Below are 23,300 nucleotides of genomic sequence, written 5' to 3'. Positions count from 1 at the left end.
GAAAGAAAGAAAGAAAGAAAGAAAGAAAGAAAGAAAGAAAGAAAGAAAGAAAGAAAGAAAGAAAGAAAGAAAGAAAGAAAGAAAGAAAGAAAGAAAGAAGGAAGGAAGGAAAGAAAGAAAGCCAGAGGCATAATACTACCTGACTTTAAATTATAATACAAAGCTATAGTAGCCCAAACAGTATGGTACTAGCATAAATATGACACTTGGGCCAATGAAATAGAGTACATAAATCAGACATCAACCAACATACGTATAGCCAACTCACCTTTGACAGAGGCAACAAGATTATACATTGGGGATAAGACTTCCTCTTCAAGAAACGGTGCAGGAAAATTGGATGTCCATATGAAAAAGAATGAAACTAGACCTGTACCTCTCACCATACAACAAAATCAACTCAAAATGAACTATAGAATTAAATATAAGATGTGAAACTACAAAACTGCTAAAGGAAAACAGGCAAAACACTTCAGGAGATAGGACTGGGCAAAGGCTTTATGAATAAGATCCCAGAAGCACAAATGACAAAAGAAAAAAATAATAAATGGGATTGTATCAAAGTAAAAATCTTCTGTACAGCAAAAGAAACAATCAACAGAGTGACAAGGCAGACTACAAAACGGGAAAAAAATATTTTCAATCACTAAATCTGACATGGGATTAATTTCCAGAACATACGAGGAATTCAAACAACTTTACAGTATAAAAGCAAATAACCCAATTCAAAAAATGGGCAAAAGAGTTGAACAGACATTTTTTGAAGGAAGATATACAAATAGCCAACATGTACTGGAAGAAATACTGAGCATCACTAATCATCAGGGAAATGAAAATCAAAGCCACGTTGAGAAATCATCTCACCCCATTCAGACTGGTGTTGTTAAAAAGACTGAGAATAACAAATGCTGGTGAGGAAGTGGAGTAAAGGGAACTCTTCTACACTGTTGACAGGACTTTAAATTAGTACAGCCACTATGGAAAACAGTACAGAGGTTTCTCAAACAACTACAGGTAGGTCTGTCATATATAATCTAGCCATCCCACTTCTGGGTATACACCCAAAGGAATGGAAATCATCATGTTTAAGGGATACCTGTATTCCCATGGTCAATGCAACTCTATTTACAATAGCCAAGATATGGAACCAACCTAAATGTCCTTCAAGAGATGACTGGATATGGAAAATATGGTGTATGGTATACACACACACACACACACACACACACACACAATGGAATACTACTCAACCATAAAGAGGAAAGAAATTCTGCCATTTGCAGCAATGTGGATGAGTTTGGAGAAAATTATGTTAAATGAAATAAGCTTGGCATAGAGAGAAAGAGGAAGTAAAGAAAGACCACAATGGTTTGTTGAACTTTCAAAGGGAGAGAACAGACCCAGGGTTGCCAGGACAGGTGGGTAGGGGAGAGGGGCACTGGGGAGAGTAAGAGTGGGGGACATGGGGAATATTGCCATTTGAGGTGGTGGGCGTGGTGATGGCATTGATTTGCTCTCCACATCTTGGACAGAGGTCTTGATGTTCAGCTCTTTCCCAATGCATAAGTATAATCAATTTTTAAAAAGTCAAAGGAAAAAAAAGACAGTACTTCAAATATTTTTTCATCTTTTTACAAATTAACATGTATTTAGGAAAAGGGATTCTTGATCTAACCATTACACATTGTACACAATTATTGAAAATCAATGTTGTACTACATATGCATGTATAATAAATTGTCAAAAAATAAAAAGAAACTTTATGATAAAACTGAATTTGATTATTTGATTTTAATGTTCTTTTTAGATGATAATAAGACATAATTCAAAGCAGCAATTGATTTTAGTAAATTAGATATCACTTAGGTTGGAAACTCATCACCTAAAAAAATAATTCCAAATTGAATAGTTCATATTATTCAGAAAAAAGTTTAAAAATAACAGAGGTTGAAGTATATGTGTATGCATGTATATATTGGTATAAGTATGTTTGTAGAAAAGAAGACATAAATATGTGTATATGCATATAATGTATGCACATAAAATAAGCATACATAAATATATTATAGATACATGTGTTTGTATGTTAGTGCATAGAGAAGAAAATCTAGGAAAATATATGCCAAACATTTATTTATAGAGAGAAACATTGGGCTTAGGGCATGATGAAGTGGCTTTATCAATTTTTGTTTTATACTCATCTGAATTTCAACAAAACTTTGAAAGTATCATACCTTTGTAAATTTTTATTATTCATTTTTTTTTTAATTTAAAAAGAGTAAAAATCATGCCATGTGTTTTAGTAGTTTATTCTGTTCTAACTTTCTGGAATTCTGGATTGCATTAGGTATAATTTTTCAGTGACAACATTTATTTTTTACAGAGTATCTTTTGAAGTATTTATGTCATAAGATTTTGTTATGAATTTATAATTTGTTAAAACACAGATTGACTAATTATTTTGCAAGGTATTTTCACATGCTAATGAGTGTACATGGGATCCTTTTTGCTGAAAAAAATGTGCACTGCTTCAATTATTTATATTCATTGCTGTTGCACATCCCCTTCTTCTATTATGCCCGGAGTTACTGAGCTAAGAGAATATAAACATCTGCCTGAAGTAAATACACTCAGATTTTTCTCTACAGACAAGATTTCCTGGAATAGAGAACAAAGAGTAACAAGAAGTGAAAATTCAAACATAAAATTATATTAACTCCGTTTCTTAATTTCGATTAAGCTTGTCCTCATTTCTTTTTGACTAGAGGCATATTTCCTTTTTAGCTAATATAGTAATAGTAAATAATATTTTAACATTGTAAATGCATTTTTAATTTCAATGGATAAAATGAAAATGTTATTTGCTGGTCCTGTTCCAATGTGCACTATAAGAATTATCAAAAAGGAGAAAAAATAACAGTGGTGATAATATTCTTTAAAAGTCATAATTTAATATTTTACTGAGCTTTACAACTAATTTGCTTTTTTCCTTTGTTTCTACCATATTTTCTGCAGATAAAAGTTATGAATTTCAAATAGAGTCTTAAAAGCTATTAGGAGATAATTTCTCAAGAACATAAAATAAATTCAGCATGCTCTGATTAAAGAGAAAATTGTAGGAAATAAATTTATAAGTTTAGTTTTTGATCAAAATATTAATGACAATATATAACAATTGTCAAGAAGAAGGCTGTATGTTTTACTATTGCTATATGTTGTTTTCAGATTATATATATTTTGAACAATTAGCTAATAGCCATACTTCCAACAAAGGTATTATTCGTTATTTGCTGACAAAGATAGCTTGTCTATGTTTAAATATAAAGAAAAGTTTATCATTTTGAGTATGCATAAGTAGACCCAAATCATGGTTTTCAAATACTTAATGAGAAAACTTATTATCAAGAATAAAATGACAAGGAACAGAGAATCATAAAGCAATACCATACTCATTTTAAAAAATAGAAATATTTTGACAAACCAGAAATAAAATGAACAAAAATGATGACAGATATCATATAATGACATACATTTATGCCACATGATGAAATGTAAACTAATCTATGTTTTCTAGTTAGAAGGTGAGCAATAAGTTTTTTGAGATTTAAGACAAATGCCCAGTTTTGCCAGATGTAAGTAATATAATCCTGGCACAGACAGCAAGCTACAGAATCACATAATTAAACTGTTCATCCCAATATTTAACCCTTTCTTAAGCTTATAAGAAAATCTTTAAATGGCAGTGATCATGATCTAGTTTACTTTGGAGATGGTATTTATCAAAGATCATTATGAAATTCTACAGATTATGAAGAATGATTAAGAAGACATAAATGAATTAGTTCTGCCTGTATAAGATAGTATACGTGGGTGGCACCAACTAACGATAGTGCCTTCAACTAAAAAGACTGCTGAATACTTAGCTTATTCATCATTACAAAACACATTCTTTGTGTCCATTAACCAATTTCTCAGTCACCACCCTCCCTCCCCTCCCCCTTTTCACCTCTATTAAGCACAATTCTGTTCTCTTCTTCTGAGTTCAGTGCATTATTGTGATTGTTCTCTCTCTCTCTCTCTCTCTCTCTCTCTCTCTCTCTCTCTCTCTCTCTCCCCCTCTCTCTTTTATTGTTTATTTGTTTATTTATGAGTTTATCTCCCACTTATGACTGAAGACATGTGGTATTTCTTTTTCTGGACTTGGACTGTTTCACTTTGCATAATTTTCTCCAAACTTATCCTTGTTGTTGTGAATGGCAGAATTTCATTCTTTTTGATTGTTGAATAGTAGTCTATTTTGTATATGTGCCACATTTTTCTTATCCTCCATCAATGGACATTTAGGTTATTGTAAATAGAGCTGCATTACATGGAGTGTAGGTATCCCTTTGACATGGTGATTTCCATTTCTTCGGGTATATACTGAGTAAAAGGATTGCCGGATTGTATGGTAGTTCTATCTGTAGTTGTTTAAGGACACTCCATACTGTTTTGCATAATGGTCGTATTAATTTACAGTCCCACCAACAGTGTAGAAGTGTTCCCCTCTCTCAGCATCCTTGTCAGCATTTGTTATTCTCTTTTTGATAATAGCCAGTCTAACTGGGGAGAGATGATATCCTAGTGTGGTTTTCATTTTCATTTCCCTGATTCTTAGTGATGTTGAGCATTTTTTCATATATCTGTTGGCTATTTGTATGTCCTCCTTTAAGAAATGTCTGTTCAGCTCCTTTGCCCATTTTTAATTGAAGTATTTGTTTTTTACTGTAAAACTGTTTGAGATCCTTGTGTATTTTGGATATTAATCCCTTGTCAGATGCATAGTTACCAAATATTTTCTCCTATTCTGTAGATTGTCTTTTCACTCTCTTGATTGTTTCTGTTGCTGTGCAGAAGCTTTTCAGTTTGATATAATCTCATTTGTTTATTTTTTTCTTTTGTAGTCTGTGCTTTTGGGGTCTTATCCTCTTCAACAAATGGTGCTAGGTAAACTGGATATCCATGTGTAGAAGAATGAAACTAGTTCCATATCTCTCACCATATGCCAAAATCAACTCAAAATAGATTAAAGACTTAAATATAAGACATGAAATTTTAAAGGTCCTTGAGGAAAACACAAGGGAAACACTCCAGGATGAAGGAGGGTACATTTTTTAGCTCTATTGCACAGCATGGTGACTACAGTTAATAATAATCCATATTTCAAAGTTGCTAACAGGGCAAATTTTAAATGTTCTCACCACAAATAAAATTAGGACATGAGGTAATGGATATATTTGGGTTTGTTTTGTTTTTGTAATCAGAGCATTAGATAATAATTCTTTGTAATCAAAGAATATTAGATAATAATTTCTGAAACAATACATTTCACATGATTTTGGAGGGTATGAGATTGTATAATGAGAGACACCCTTAAGAACATTTTTCATCTTTAAAGCCAGGGTTCCAACAGAGCCAAATATCTTGTGTCAACCCCATGCAAGCCCACCATAGTAAGGAGGAAACAAGGACAATGACACAAAATGCTAACGTACTACTTTTAGGACTGTATTTTGGTATGCTTACTAAAATATAAAAAATCAGCTAATAAATCACCCCTGCAATCCTTACACAAATACCATACAACATTTGCAACTTGTTTTGTCTCTCACACTTTATTTTCATCTTCTCTTTCTTCTCTTATTTTTCAAGTTAAATTTTGAGGCAAATATTTATATCTAATATATTTTTCACATGTAATTTTTTGAGTAGCTTCTCTGACCCTATTCGCCATGACTTTTAGTTTTTTTCTTCCCGAAGACAGACAGTCTTTAGGATTATGGTTGAATTTAGAAAGATCAAAAAGACTACATGCTAATGTATATTTTTATTGTTCTAAACTGGAATGAAACATGAAGAGCCTAAGGATACAAATAATGGAAAGTCATGGCAAATGAGAAGAAAACAACATTAAAGGCAAACAAAATTTAATTTGCATTAATTGTGCATCTCTGACTCTGAGGATGTGAAATGTCATAGCGGTGGTCTCATTTAAAGGGAACATTAAGCTTTAAAAAACACAAAGGGCAATTGACACTAGAGAACACTTGGTTTTAACTTTATGCCTAATTATACTTTTATAGGATATAAACTATTATATAATTCTGTTCTTTATGCAATGTCTCTTAAGAACTAATTGAGGCCAGGAATGCTAGAATTGGCATTTATTTTGATTTTATCACTATTATTGTCACTATTGCTACGTTCTTGTAGTAGGACACTGGCTCTTCATATCCTTAAGAGGATATGGATTTAAATAGCCAGTTGAGTGGGAACAGATCAAGTCCCATTTTAAGCCAACATTGATGAATTATAAACGAATGCCCACAGCAAATTATTAAATTCAAGTTATTAATTTTTAGAATTCCAGTTAAATTAATTATAACTTTAATGCTTAAAAAACATTCAAGGAAACGCCTGTTTCAAAAATTTGACTTATAATGATAAATCCCATCTTTCTATATTTACCATTATAACAATTTTGCTCACAACAAAAAAAAGCGGAATCTGCATTTGCTCAGCCAGATCTTTGCAGATTAATAATAACAACACAGCAAAAAATTACTCTGACAGACAACATACCAGGTACTAATCTAAGCAATTTACAGGAATTATGTTATTTCATTTTTACCACTATTAAGACTTTCAAGATACAAATGATGAATATGTGACTCAAAGAGTTTAAATAACTTGTTCCCACACAATTAATAAATGACTCACCTGGATTCAAAACCAGTTATTTATTAGTTCCCATAAAATTTGTAAGGTAGTACCATGGTTATCCATATTTTTCAGATTCAGATAGCTATGCTAGAAGAGTTAGGTAATTTTCTTGGGGTTAATATTGATATGAAGTTACAGAACCAATGATTGAACTCAAAATAATATATCAAAATAAGTAGAAAATCATGGTAACTATCACTCAGCTAAGGGTCGTGGAATAAAAGTCTAAATCTTTCAATGTGTGACATCAACATGATCAGATGTATGTTTATATTGCACAAACACATGAACTATAATAACCCATTTGCTGGTTTGTATACTTTAATAATTACATAACTGAAAATTTGTCAATTTGATTTTGAAAAGTCCAATGAGTTTTATTGTTAACAAAACAATGTAAGTGAAGAAAACTTGTGAAATAAATAAAAACATTTTGTAGCAATCTGTGAAGTGGAGATACTAAACTACAATGACAAATTATATAAATAAAAGATATAATCTTGGCTGAAGGATGTATTGCACATAAGCTGAATGCACCCTTTCAAATAGCTTCTGTGTTATTTATTCATAAAATATTTTCCCTCCACTGGATGTGTGACCTACAAAAATGCATAAGGACTCTTATTTAAAAACTTAAAAAGCCCCTAGGTTCTATATTCTCTTACATAAGAATCATCATAGCACAGCCATACCCATCAGGAATTTTAATCTACAGCAAAACCCAAGAAGGATAATTATTTATATGAGAAGACTCATTGCTGCCAATGTTTTGAGATGCTTGCAAACTTCTGATTCAAGAGAAATTATATAAACTCTCTAGGTTATCAAAATATATGGCAAATATTTATAGAAATGAGTTATGAGGTAATAATTAAAGTCAGTGATAGGATCATGTATAATAGCAGAAGTAAAATATAAACTGCTATATGGAGACCCCAAAGTACAATGGTTTAAGTAAAAGAAAAAGCTGAATCTTTCTTGTGTAGGAGTCTCTAGTAAGCAGCTCAGTTTAGCAAGACCTCTCTTGTTGTACCTCCATTCACCAGGATGCTTTTATAATCTGTGAGATTGAAGCGGGACTTCAATAATTTGTGTTCCAGAGAGGCTGAAGAAACCCAAAGCAGTCCTTATTGTTTGAAGCAGGTGAGGCATAAATCTTACATATTACTGCTGGTCCTGTTCCACTTGTGAGGTCTTGGTTACACAGCCATAGTCATCTGCAAGGGAGGCTAGGAAATGTAGTTTCTAGCTAAGTGGCAGTTATTCATTTGAGCACCATGCACTGTGCTATGTGCTGATTTTACAGAAATGAATTTACATGAACACAATTTTTGGTCCTCATGGAGTTTACATAGCATAATAAATAGAAAGACTGTGTAGTATATTAAAAGGTGGAAAATAGTTTGAAACAGAATAAATAAAAAAAGGATAAGAGCATTGCAGTGTGTTAGGATGTGTTGCAATTTTAAATAGGGTGGTTGCCATAGACCTCATAGAGAAGGATGTTTTTGAGTAAAAACTTTAACCCCTACAGGCATATGGGGGAAAAAATTATTCCAGGCATAGGGAAAGAAATTACAAGTGTTCTGAGGTAGAAAAATACTTGGTGTGTTTCAGAACCAGCAAGCAAGTACATTGGTTGGAGCTGAGAGTAAAGCAGGGAATGGTAAAATTTGAGGGTGGAGCAGAGATGCACAGCAGATCACGTAGATCCTTATGATATTGTTTCAAGGACTTCAGATTTTGCTCTAGCAATTTGGAAAGTCCTTTGAGCCTTGCTAACAGAGGACTGTTTGTCCAAGAAAAGTTGAGACTAAGTTGTTGGGAAAACCTAACAGTTCGCCACAATTGAGTTTTTGGATTAGGCCAAATTGATTGAATGAATGTAAGGGGAAAAGGTGTTCCTTGACATTCATGAACTGGTCTGCGGCCCAGAGTTAGACTTCAGTGTTATTACAAGCATCCCTATACAAAACTTTCCTATATCTCTTGAAATAAGTGATTTCTACTTCTATGCCAATCAATGTTTATTCTTGCTCTACTCTGTCCACCATGTAGGTAAGATTTGTTGAGCTACACAGTCATAGAGCTGAGAGCACTCAGTCTAGATTAATCCCCTTAGACCCTCCACATAATAGCGAACAAAGCCCAAATTCAATGAAGTTTCTATCATCCTCTTTCTGAGATGCCCCATAGTTACCTAAAGTGTGCATTCTCCCTTCATGCAATGAATAATGAATACAATTTGTTCAACTATAGGTATGCTCGTGGCAAAGACAAAACCATAGGTATAGATAACATTTCAGTGGATGCCAAGGTTGAAGGATCAAGGGGGGTGGGTCTGTCTACAAAGGGACAACACGAGGGGTTTCTCTGTGATGATGGCACTCTTCTGTATCTTGATTGTGGTGGAGGTTACATACCCTATGCATTTGTAAAAATACTTCACCTAGGAGTGAATTTTAATATATGTAAGTTGGAAATTCATTATATGTAAATTAGGACTGATCTTTTTAGAAAATTAATGAATAATAAAAATTCAAGACATATTGATCCTTTGGAAAGACATAAAACACCTCAAATTGTGAAAAAATTCATAATGCTGATTACTGCACCTATTTAAATAAATAGAATTTTAAGCTGTTAATTATATCAGCTTAGAAAATGTCAACCCTTAAATCTCTTTCCTATTCAGCATTTTTTAAACTGTTGGATCATCAGTGAATAAAGCATGCTACTCCATAATGATCCTTTTTTAATTACTTTTACTATTTTCTACATGGCACTGTTTTCTACCATTTAGATGATCACCAATATTTTTTGAACTGGAGACATTAAAAAGGAGAATTATCTTTATAGCTCAGCTTTTATTTCCATATGTTTATGCTTTCTTCTCAAAAATCTCTTAATACCTAGCCAGTCTTCCACTTCTGATTTAACCAATTATCGCTACTTGTTTTTAAGGTAACTTCATGTTCTGCTAAAACTGTTAAATGTCTTCATAGACTTCTTCTGTTCCTACTTTTAAGCTTTTGCTATTTTAACCTGTTATAAACCTTGAGACAGGAAATAGGGACTGCACATTCATCTCAAATCACTGTCACAGGTCTCAGCACTTGAATCCTGACTCTGCCCATCATCTCCTGTCAGCTCCTGGATGGTGATGATATAAAAACTGAGAAATGTTAAAGAGAAAATGCCAAGAAAAATAAAAGACACTGGAAAAAGAACATATGATAAATATTCAACAGAATTGTTTATTCCTATTCAGGTAAAGCCACTTAAGAAAGAATCAGAGATTGATTTGACTTTAACTCCTGTTGTCTGAAAGAAATTTAATTAAATAACAAAAACAAATTATTCTATTGTCCTCTAAACAATGCCTGGGGAGAAGGTCCTGTTTCCAGACACCTGTTCCACAAAAGCAAACAGCTTATTTGTAAAGGAAACACGTTGCCTATGATACCTCACGTAGGTGAACATCAAACAAAAAACCCATGTACACAAATGACAAACGAGAGAACTTGGAGGATTTTGTCTTCTATTCTGACATGCTTTGGCTTTAAGAACACAGTCATAAATATTTTGTCAGTTTTTCTTTTTACTGAATTCCAGAAAATAGTTACTGAAAAAGTAACTTCAGCCACGGTCTTCTGATCCATCCTACCAATAGGTACTTTGTCCCTCCTGGTGATTTTGGAAGAAAAGAGGGGAAAAAAAAGAGTTCCAGGATCAAAAATTGGAAAGACAAAATCTGAAAATTACATTATGATAGTTTACACTAATAAAGAAATGAGCAATGACTGAATTAATTATGAGTAACATTTATCTTCATAAAACTTCATATTTTAAAAACTATGTTCACATTAATTTTTGGATGCTTATGGAGTCTTCTAAAGCAGACAGATCAAGTGAAATTAGTGGCTTTTGGTTGTGATAAAACTTTCTCTTAGAGTAAAATTCATATATCCTGTTGGTGGGACATTAACTACTGGAATCTCTATCCCATTGTTTGAGCCCAGATCTCACTTCACAACACTGAGTAGCCTAAAAGCAAATACGAATAAACCAGAAGTTCACCCTTTGTTACCATCTTCTATCTATCTTTTAGTTGCTTCTCATTTTCCTTTTTATTCTTTTTTTTTTTTTGTCTTTTGTCTTTTTTCCGTGTCCGGCAATGGATCGCAACCCTCAGTGTTGCCCCCGTACCGGACCGGGGACCGGCAACAGAATCGCAACCCTCGGTGTTGCTCCCGCGCCTCGCTCAGCCAGTGAGCGGGAACCGGTCTGCATGTGGGATCCGAACCCTCGGGCGGGAGCGCCGCCGCGCTTCCCAAGCGGCGCACTATCCAGTGCGCCACCGGGCCGGCCCTTCCTTTTTATTCTTAAAAATAATTCCAATAATCTTAATAATAACAACCATCTGTAGGTGTAACTCCTGGAATGGGAGGATACCTTCCGAATCCCTTCTGCACCATATACTTGTGATATCAAAGGCCCTAGTGTAATATCTACCATTGTATATTCTCTACTTCTCTTCAATTTGTCTATTCTCACCCTTCTGAAATCTTTATTGTTGAAATTTCTTATAATTATTTTGATATTGCATTTGGTAATTTGGTGTAAGAACAGTACTGATAGTTATAATTATTCTTGACATTTTCCCTGAATGTTATTGGTCAAGTCAGTATTGACTTTCTGTTCTGGTGATGGAATGAGAGCTTGGTGGAATAAAACTGTAATGATGAAATGCTTTTACCCCCTAATGGGCCTCAAGTAATCAGCTCCTATTTTGAGACGAGTGACTATGGCTCATCTATGTAGTTAGCAGTCTATTTGTTTAATTTTATGAAGTTAGTTGAAAATTGCATGGTCTTGAGTCCTGGATATCATGTTGGATCCTTCTGTGAGATAATAAAAGAAAAGTTCTGCTACCTGGATCAATAAAAATGTAAAAAAAATTTCATTGCATCATTCTTCTGAAGAAATATTACTATTGATTCCTGTGTAACCTATCTTCAGGGAGCACTAAAAATGATGAATTATTTTACCTTGCTTATACTCAAGAAGACTCGACTTTGCCAGCTCTAACTTGCAGATATGGCATAGTGATATCGTTTACTTCAACCATTTTGAGCAAAATACATGAAAAGAAATTATAAAAATAGAGCCTTTTTCGTGAAGTACCTGGATTTGGTTAGTCTTACTGAGGAGTCTCCCCACAAAATGAGTGTGTGTGTAATTTTCTGAAATAAGGAACTCTTAACAAACCAAGTTATGTTTGAAAAATTGAAAAATAGAATCTTTCCATAATTCAGATCTCAGTGCAACTAACAAATAACTTAAACCTTTCCCAAGATCCCTGGCCTCAGTTAGTGGCTTTTCCCCATAGCACTTTGTATATTTCTCCATTTGGTATATATTTATAGATATGTCTCACCTAGTGGACTCTGAACTCCTGAGCAGTAAAGACTATGCTTTATTATTTTTTTAGTAGTAATAATAGATAATAGAGTGTCTAAGACAGAGTAAGCACTGAATAAGTTACCTTGAAAGAATTAACGAATGAGTGTAAATTATAATTAATCTATTTGTAAAGAATTCAACAAATGATGTTAGAATCAATAGGATCCCATAAAAATTATCTTTCCATAGATTACAGCATAAACATTATAGATAACTATGAGAAGCACAACTCTTAGCTTCAGAGCCCAATACCCAAAGGAAAGTATCTAACTGTCAATCTATTTACACACATGTGTGCATATATACATCACATCATATTATGTACTTGGAAAAAAGTCAGGTGATATTTTTAAATAAGAGTCTTTTTTTCCCCAATTTTGGTTCACATTTTATTCATGTGCTAAATGCATTTACACACTGCTCTCAATAAAATAATTCATGTTGATTAATCTATGTGCTCCTTTCATCCTTCCTCCCATCAAATATCTACAGACATCAATGACATTCATTTGTAAATAATAGAAGGATAGGTTCGGATGAAAGAATTTAATTTCCTATTGTCACAAAGCTCAAATCCACTTTTTTCTAAATCATTTCTGAAGTTCAATTTAAGTGCTTCCTTCTAGATAATAGTTACTTATATCAAAAGATGAGAATTTGTAACTAAAATATCAAAATGAAAATTTTAAAAATAACTATAATTTCTAGTTACACATTATACAGTATTTACTATGACAACTGTATTTAGCCATGGTAGTTCTGGGGATTATGTTTCTATTGTTTGATCTTTAAGGCTAAAAATTGAAATGAAGTTTTAGCTAGCTTGAATTGTAAAATGTAGTGTAATTGCATAAAAGAATCAAAGATAACTTTCTAACTCTGCTCACAAAAAAGCCTCTTAAATTTCTTAAGGGTAAAGTTACATCGTACATCTTGTGTGTCATAGCCAAAAGAAGCATAAGATCATCTCATAAGAGATTCATAAGCAAAACAAAATTCAGGATTGTTTTAAAACTTTAAAAAATGTGTATTACTCTCTAAAGAAGGTTGTTTTTTAAGTAACTATTTCCATATTAAAATGTGTTAATGCCCAAATCTATAAAATGCAACATACTCTTTATTTAATTATTGAACAAGACAGTTTGCTTGTCAAGAGCCTGGTACTTAAGCACCAAGAATTAAGTGCCCTCCCTTAGGTGGCACTTAAAAAAAAGAATAAAAATTCCCAACTGAGCGTTAGTGCCACAATGACAACTCTGTGACACTCACTGAGTATTATACTGAAAACAGTATCCTACCTCATCCCTCATAGAACCGTATGGATCTGCATAAAAAAGCAAATATCAGAAGTGGCCATCAGGAGGGAACTGCTGAGCTTGCAGGGGTAATGGCTTGTCTTGCTCTTTCCTGAGAATGAGGACAGAATGATGAAGGAAAATGAGACCAGCCAGTCACTGTTTTCAGAATCTAGCCTAATCAAGACACCCAATTTCTTAGCAGGCTATCCCAGGTAAACAGGAGAGGGACTGATTCAATAGTAGGTGTAAGTAACCCTGGAGACACTCAGAACTAGACTTGAAATGAAACTCTGGAAAAAGACTAAATTCCACACTAATTTAATGGGTTGGGTTTATAGATATTTATTTAATAAAAGTTATTATAATTAATCCTAGCAGTTTAAGTTTAATTAGATAGCACTTACTATGTGCAAGCCATTCTTTCAAATCCTTTACACATAATGCATACTTCTATCATCAAAATCACTCCATTTAACAGATAGGATAATTAGGGTGCTGAGATATTAGGAAGAGGTATAATCACTGTTAGAACCCAAGAGTTCTGATTCCAGAACTATAGGTTTAAAATCAGGACATGAAAATTTACTGTGGCTATAAGGTTAACAAGATTTGGGATATTTGTGTTTCACCTGAACCTATCTTATTTACTTGAACTTGTTTGAAGATTATTTAACTCACAAAACATCATTTCTTGTATCTTCCCAAATAAAAGTTTAGTCATTTCTACCAATGGAGCTTGAAAAACAAATCTCTTTTTTGATAAATAATCATCTTGCTTTCAGCCTCTAAAACTTATTACCAGAAACATACCTTCTGCCAGACAGACAAATGGTATTATTTCTTATCCCAATGCCTTAGGGTATGATAGGCATTTTGATTGTTATTATTTTTTATTGTGTTTATTTCTAGAATTTTCAACATCTTTGAGGTTACCATCCTTGTCCTTAGCTAGAAGCTACAATATAAATTTTGCATAAAAATCTCTATGCTTTTTCCTTTGCATGCAAATATTATACTGCTTTCAAGTGATAATATAATCTATTCACATTTTTACCAGAATAACTCAAATATTAACACTTTGTTCTCTTTGAAAGTGGTGATCTCAGTTTTATATAGTAAACATTTCAAGTAAATTATTGGTTTGAGAGGAAATATTTTAAATTTTGACTTAAGATACTTGACAATGCTTTAGTCAGATTAATGAGGCATAGCTTTATTTGTTTTTCAAACTTTATTGTGACATATGGACATACAGCTTTGTTTTGATTCATGGATTTTTTTTTTAAGAATAGAAGCATTTCTAAATTTCAGGTTTATATTCAAGATAAGTAAAAACATGCTTAGATTGTTCCAACAAATTCTCTATCTTTAAGTGAAAATTTGGGTGTAAAAGTTGCTCTATTCCTGTCAATGCCCCTAAAATTTCACAGAATATGAATGATTATACAGAAGACCTTTACAAAAAGCTAAAAACAATATATGAAACAAAAACCTACATTCACTGCATACATATGGAAAGTAAAACTGGCAATTCATAAGACATAAGATGACATTTTGTAAAGTAGATGCAATCAATTACTATTATAGCAAAGAAAATTCACTCAACCAGGTTTAAGAGAATTAAACAAAATCCTTACAAGCACTGCCTCTTCATTAACAAACCAGCTGAAAGATTAACAAATTCACTGCCTGTCTAGAGGTATTTAAAATATCCCAGTGTAATGGTTCCGGAATTATGAGAGGATTTTAAAAAATAAGATATTTTGAAAACTTCCCTAAAGTGTGCCTCTGCAAAATTAAACCTGTATTTGACTGCCCTTCATGACTGGATAAGAAGGGAACATGTGGCAGTGAATCAGACACTCTCTTATATGACATAATCTAGAATAGTCTAGGATTGTTTATATTCCCTTTATATTTCCTACAAATTTGGTTCTTATCCTTAAGAATCACTTATTAATGAAGTCAGACTTTGTGTCTGTAAAGGCAGACTGTGATTTAGACCAAACCTCCTGCCGAGAACAATTAGACAATCTAGACAAAACCACCTACTTGAAGGCATAAAACAAGACTGTGATCTATGGTAGGATAAAGGGCCAAAGAGGCAAGTTTAGGTCTTCTTTAAGTATTCTGTGACTCAGGAGGAAGCAGCAGGAATGCTGAAAGGATGAAAAACAAACAAACAAAAAACTTTTAACGGTCCTGCTGTGTTAGGGGGCAGAAGTCAGAATTCAGAGATGGTAATCTGGTTAAATCATCTTGATCTGAGGTAAGTATGGTCAGTAAGTAGATGGAACTCACAAGAATTGAGGCTCAGCTTTAAATCTATGCAATCCCTGAAATGTAGTTAAATTGATCCTGGATTGCTAGAGTCTCAAAGTGCCTGGAAGAAACAAGTATGTATTATTTTCAGAAAGGAAACTTCATATAAAATGTTACTATTTGTACAATTTTGTTTATATAATGTGTAGCAAAATGTGTAAAATGTGTAATGTGTAAAAAAATACACACACACATATACCTGAGAAATAAGACAACACAAATCAAAAGCATCAGTGAAATCAATAGACATAAGTATAAATTCATGGGTCATAAATGCCAAATAAAATAGAAGACATTTAGTTAAATTTGAATTTCAGATAAACATTTAATATCCCATGCAATATTTGGGACATACCTATAACTAAAAAATTATTCATTGTTATTCTAAATATTATCAATGATTATCTGAAATTCAAATTCATACCAACTGGGCATTCTGTATTTTATCTGGCAACGCTTACCCTATGGAACTTAAATATTAGACTTGCAAGAACTAGATTTTCAAATAACCATGCTAACGATGTTAAAGGGGTTAAAAGACAGACTAGAGAGAAAGGACTCCACAAGGTCACCAGCTCCAGGTTTTAGCAGCAATTGCCAGCAAGTCTGGTGATGATCACACAGGCAAGAGACCTCATTGCAGAGGCCTGTGAACAACAGCACAGTTATAGCTGGTTGAATTTTAAAGTGGATTGGATATAGAAAGTGAAATGAAACTATAAAACAGAAGAGGAAGAGATTCGAACAAATGGAGGTTTCTTTACTCTTCAGCAGGGTGGGGTCAGTGAAAAAGACCAGATGTGGCATAGAGGTAATTTTGTCTCCAAGTAATATTTTAAAAAACTTTTTACTAATTCCACCCTTATTTCTCACAAATATTCCTCTTGATTTGTTTCTTGTAATTCACCTCTGTGAAGATATTTTTTCTTCCTCTACATTTTCACAGTGATAGGGAGCTTATCTGTGAGCTCCCATGCCTGTACCTAAATACCTTATGTAACTAATTGAATCTACTCTTTTTTTATTCTCCTTCTTTCCTCCTTTTGTCATAATTGATATCTAATGTTAAGACCTACATTGAGGTTAGCTTTAAAAATTACAAATAATTTCTTTCAAGTAAATACATTAACATTCTCTTTTGTCTGAGTTTTCTGGTATTTTCTTAAAAAAAAAAAAAAAAAAAAAAGGCAGATGCCCATTTAGAGGCCCTGTTTAGAAAGAAAGCTTCCTTTATTCAAGAATTACTTGAATATTTTTCTTTCTCTTCTATTCATCTCTCCTATAGAATTCAGAGGGAAAATTAGATAAAAAACTGAATTAAATAAAAGTTATACTATTCTAAATACTACCACTAACATTTCACAGACAGTTAAAGACATTATCTACAAAACCTTTTCCTTTTTTTTTATTGGTTATGAATATTCATGAGATACAAAGCTGATTGTCACCACTTGTACCCAAGATATGAATGAAGGCCAGATCCATACTGGCAGCATGCCCATTACCACAAATTGCAATTATACCTGTGTCTCCCACCCAATTATCTCCAACCTCCCTTCCCCTCTCCTTTCCTCCACTCCACTTTGTATCCCTAGGTATGTTCTCTCCCTCTGCAAGTCCAACACACCACTGTGGTCTTTTTTTCCTTCCTTCTTTCTCTCTTTGCTCCCACATATGAGTGAGTACATGAGGTATTTATCCTTCTGTGCTTTGCTTATTTCACTCAACATAAGTTTCTCCAGGCTCATCCATGTTGTTGCAAATGTGAGAATTTCATTCTTTTTTATGGCAGACTAGTATTCTCATGGTGCACAGGTATCACAGTTTCATTATCCAATCATCCATCAATGGATGTTTAGGTTGGTTCCATGTCTGGGCTACTGTGAACAGAGGTACAATGAACATGGGAGTGCAGGCATCCCTTCTACATTATGATTTCCATTCCTTTGGGTATATACCCACAAGTGGAATTGCTGGATTATATGGAAGATCTATCTGTAGTTGTTTAAGAAAATTCCATACTGTTTTCCATAGTTGTTGTACTAATTTACAGTCCCACCAACAGTGCAGGAGTGTTCCCTTCTCTCCACACCCTTGCCCCCATTTATTCACGATCTATTTGATCATAGCCAGTCTAACTGGGTAAGGTGGTATCTCAAAATGGTTTAAATTTGCATTTCCTAGATGACTAGTGATGTTGAGCATTTTTTAAAGTGCCTGTTGGCCATTTGTCTACCTTTGGAAAATGTTTATTCATCTCTTTTGCCCATTTTTTAATTGGGTTATTTGTTCTTTTTACTGTGTAATTGCTTGAGCTCCTTGTATATTATGAATATTAATCCCTCGTCAGATGCATAGTTAACAAAAATTTTCTCCTACACTGTAGGTTGTCATTTCACTCTGTTGATTGTTTCCTTTGCTGTGCAGAAGCTTTAGAGTTTCATATAGTGCCATTTGTTTATTTTTTATTTTGTTGCTTGTGCTTTCAGGCTCAGGTTCATAAAGTTTGTGCCCAGACCTAATTCCTGAAGTGCTTTTTCATCTATATTTTCCCTTAGTAATTTTACAGTTTCAGTTCTTCTACTTAAGTCTTTAATCCATTTTGAGTTGATTTTAGTATATGGTGAGAAGTTTATGTCTAGTTTCGTTCTTCTGCATATGAGTATCCAATTTTCCCAGCACCACCTACTGAAGAGGCAGTCTTTTCCCCAATACATGTTTTTGTTGCCTTTGTCCAATATCAGATGGCTGTAAGCCTGAGGGGTGATTTCTGGGTTCTCTATTCTGCTCCCCTGGTCCAAGTGTCTATTTTTATGCCAGTACCATAATTCCTAGAGCTGGTTAATAACTTCAGTAATATTGCAGGATACAAAATAAATTACCCCACATCCGTTACCTTTATATACTCAAATAATGAACTAACAGAAAGAAAAATAAAGAAAGCAAGCCCATTTACAATTGTCACACACAAAAAAATTAACCAATGATCAGTTTAACCAAGGAGGTGAAACATCTCTATGATGAGAACTACAAGTCACTACTGAAAGAAGTTAAAGAAGACACAAAAAGATGAAAAGATATTGCATGCTCTCAGATTGGCAGCATTAACATTGTGAAAATGTCGATACTACCCAAAGTGATCCACAGATTCAGTGTTATCTCCATCAAAATACCAATGACATTCTTCCCAGAAATGGGAAAAACAATCTTAACTTTCATATAGAACAAGAAAAGACTCTGAATAGCCAAAGCAATCCTGAGCAAAAAAAAGTAAAGCCAGAGGCTTAACACAACCTGACTTCAAGTTATACCACAAAGCTCTAGTAACCAAAACAAAACCTTTTCTAGAAGCCGCAAATAAGGTTATAAATATCCAAGAAGAATATTTATTCTGCATATTTTCCTTTTAAATAGTTTATTCTTTGGGCATCTTCCACTGATAGCAATGAAATCCTTTGAAGAGATAGATAATTAGAAAATCAATAAAATTTTAATGAAAATGACATTATAAAGCATCATGAATGTAAAATATATAGATATATAATATAACATATAAGTATGTAATACATAAGGAAAAGAAAAATTTTTGCAGCATTGTTGAGTCAGTTCTACTAAAACATATTGAGCAGTTAATCTTTATTAACCTGGTAGTTCACTTGTCATTCTCACTTCTCAGGAAAGATAAGAAGAAAAATTACATTTTTCCACTTTATAATAATTGATAATAATATTGTATTTTCTCACTTAAGTGTATATCTAATAAATATGACTTCGTGGTTTACAAGGGTCTTTTGTCCTAACAACCCTTTATAAAGTAGACACATATACAATAATTGCCATTTCACAAATGAGCAGACTAAAGCCAAGAAAGTCCAAGTTACTAGCTTAAGATCATGATCAAATTTAGAAATGGACACAGGATTAAGATAGAAGTCTTTTGATAGTAAATACAGCACTCTTTGGGGTACAGTATTCCTCTAATTCTTCTGGAAAGGTTATATTTCATAGAGTTGTACATTCTGGTGCTATCTGACAGGAGCATTTGATATATTCCACATTGACCTTATTTTATTTTTATAAAGGAAACAAAATGAAATTGGAAAATGTTTTTGCTATTTTAACTGACAGTTTATGATATTCACACACTTTTTAAAGTATTTGATATACCTTAAGTCATTTAATCATCCCAAAATTGTATAAAGAGGATACTATTATTGAATCCCTCTCCAAAGGAAGCCCTGAGACTTAGAAAGTTCCAGGGCCAATAAGCCGAGGACTGAACAGACACTGAATACAGACTTAACTTGATTGGAACCACTGGGGTCTCCAACTGAGAACACACTCCCTCGAGTTCAGTTGCTTTCTGCTTCCAGCTGCCACAGGACCATCTCTGTGATAAACACTATAGATCAGGGAAAATGCTGGCTCCACTCCTAACCAAAGCACATTTTTTCCAGGTTTCAGACACATTCTGTAAAGTTCAAATGGCCACTATTCTCCAAAAGAGTTCTGGGAAGGAAATCAACAGTGCTGGCCAACCTGCCTGTATTCCTGGATCAATGCCTAAAGAGCAAGACTCTGCAATATGCTGCCATCATCACAGGCTCTGGGCTTCCTTGTCCTTAACCCAGAGCTCAACTCTCTACTGCACTGCCTACAGAAAACTAAACACTATGGCCTCTCGAACACTCGCATTGTAAAAAGACATCCACCCCCACCCCTATATTATCATATCTTCAGCGTTATTTCTCAGTGTTCATGAGACCTGGATTTTCCTTGAAGACACCATTCCCTATGCACCCTCTAAGTGAAGACTCTTCATATTTTCAGAAAATACATAAACTAGGGACAGTGTTCTTTTTTACCATTTTCACTCTTCCAAAATTAAGCATTCAAAGCATTTTAAGAATACTAATAGTTAATATTTAATGAGCACTTGCCACGTGCCCAATTTTTTTAAGGCTTTTGTGTGTAATTATACAGTAAATCCTCAAAATACCTATGAAACAATATTATAAACATCTCTGTTCAACAGAGTTTCCATGTCTTATGTCACATAACCAGCAAGTGATTATTTTAACCCTGATTATTAACCTCTGTGCTATTTTGCCTCTCTGCCTTTGCCTTTTTATGTGGTATTTTAAAATATCAAGAACCTTTTTTATTTCAATAATAATTTACTTTTTTAATTCTAGTAAGTAAATATTAGTTTATTTTATTTTCCTTCAATTATTTCTTACCGTGCATTACTTGCATTTTTAAATAAGGAAGAATATTCTTTCATTCCTTGTCATTCATTCCTTTAAAGCAGCATTCAATTCAAATTTGAGTAAGAACAATGTCCTTATAACTATTGCTCTATATTGCTATTTAGTTTCTTTTTGCTGAAGCTGTTATACTTTCTTATGAAGGAAATAAGCTACAGGTGAGAAGTTTGATGGGATATAAGCCCTACTTTTTAAACCTTCTTAAATAAATGCCTAAAAGAGGAAAAGATTTCTGAAAGTCCAGTTGTAACAAATCTCCATTTTCTGACTGTAGCAAGAATAGTATGGAAGCTCACTGGGTCATGTACATTAACTGACTCTGAAAGAAAATCTACATGCAATAACATGGCTCAATATGGTTGTAATAATTGCCGCGCTTCAGCTATTGAACCTACTTTTAATGTAAAAGGTAATTTTTAATATACACATTTAGATTTTCTCCTCTCTAATACAAGCTAAAAAATTTATGGGAATGTGTTAGTACTGTCTTCATAAGCAATGACTTTGTAGCTAAGCTATAGGAACATGTGTAATTATGTCAACATACTACAACATTATTTATGAAGAAATAACCATTGGAAATATGCATATATAAACTTAAGTCAAGCATCTAGTGGGAAAGAACACTTGTAACATTTCTACTGGAATTTCAATAAAAAACATTAAGCACTCACCACCAAATCTATATATCAACATTGTCTGAAGGCAGTAACTATGACTAAATTTTAAAAGGGGGTGCAGGGAGCTCATAACATAAAACAAGTACCACAGGACCCCACACAACTTCCATATTGACCACTGGATATGTACTTGTTTTGCTAAGTGCTATTGCATTGTACTCTTTTACAAAAACATGCAATTCTTACTAGCAACAAACCTTACCTGAAAATAAAAAAAAAATGCTTAAAAAGCCATTAATATACTTTATAAATTGCTGGATGGATCTTCGAAATTGATGTTATGGATATCAGGTTTTATGAGTTAAGAAAATAAGTAAGAAAATAAGATTGATTACTATATAACACTACTTGGAAGATACTTCTCAATGAACAAATGTGTTACTGAATTGTCCTACTTTGTTCTTTTTAAATTTTTCTTTTTTTATATAATTTTTGAAAGACTAAATGTTTTTCCAACTTTAAAAGATGTTTTCAAGTATCAGTAGTCTGACAATTGTTAGTTATGTAACATTTGGAGTCATTTCATCCATATTTGTTAGTCAATCCCTCATTATTACTCTAGTCATTCCCATCTAATTGACATTTATTTATTGAAACCTATTATATGCCAAGCATTATCCCAGATTCTGTAAATACAACTATAAACAAAATAGACAATACATAGCTTATATTTTAATGAAGGAAGACTAATAATAAACAAAACAAACTGAAAATTTTTAAAAAACCAGATGATCAAAAATGCTATGCAGAAAATTTATATGGGCAATGAGTTAAAACCAGCCAAATGCAACTCTAAACTGGGTTGTCAGAGATTATCTTTCTGAGAAAGAAATGTCTTTAATTGGCAACCTAACAGTCATTCTCCCAACACTTCTTTCCTGATAGAGTATTGGTCGTATTCATCTATTTACCCTTGAGTACAATGCATGAATCAGCTGAAGCCATCATAACCTAGAAAAGAATGTAAAGAGAATGAGCAGAGAAACCGAACCAGTGCCTTGATATCCCTGAACTATTTCATTACCTAGCATTGTAATTACCTTCCTTCAAGAATTCAAATAAGTGAAATCATTAAACCCGTTATAAAATTACTCCTAACTGCATCTTTTACTTATTACTGTGTAAACATTCTTACAGATAAAAAAGTAGCATTTAATTTGAAGCATGAATGACAAGGTGGAGCCAGCTTTAACAGCCATCTATAACAAAGTCAGAAAGTAGTATGTTACATTCCACACAGAGAAAACAACTGGTCCAAAGGACATATGTTTGGAATGAGATTTCTGGAAAAGGCCATAATATGTCTATGGCTTAATGGGAAGAATGAGAGTAAAGAAAGATGAGGCAAGATTAAGTTACAGGGGGCTTTGCTAGTCAGGATAAGGTGACTAGTTTTATTCTGAGAGTACTGGGGTGACATTCCCTGATTAACATTTCTTTAAAAATTACACTGGAGAAGCAAAAGAGAAAACAGGGTTATCCACTACTATGGTATTGCAGAGGTC

This window comes from Galeopterus variegatus, unplaced genomic scaffold (assembly GCF_000696425.1).
Source record: "Galeopterus variegatus unplaced genomic scaffold, G_variegatus-3.0.2 Scaffold183, whole genome shotgun sequence".
NCBI lineage: Eukaryota > Metazoa > Chordata > Mammalia > Dermoptera > Cynocephalidae > Galeopterus > Galeopterus variegatus.
The sequence above is the reverse complement of the archived record's forward strand: the minus strand, read 5'-3'. Positions refer to the sequence as shown.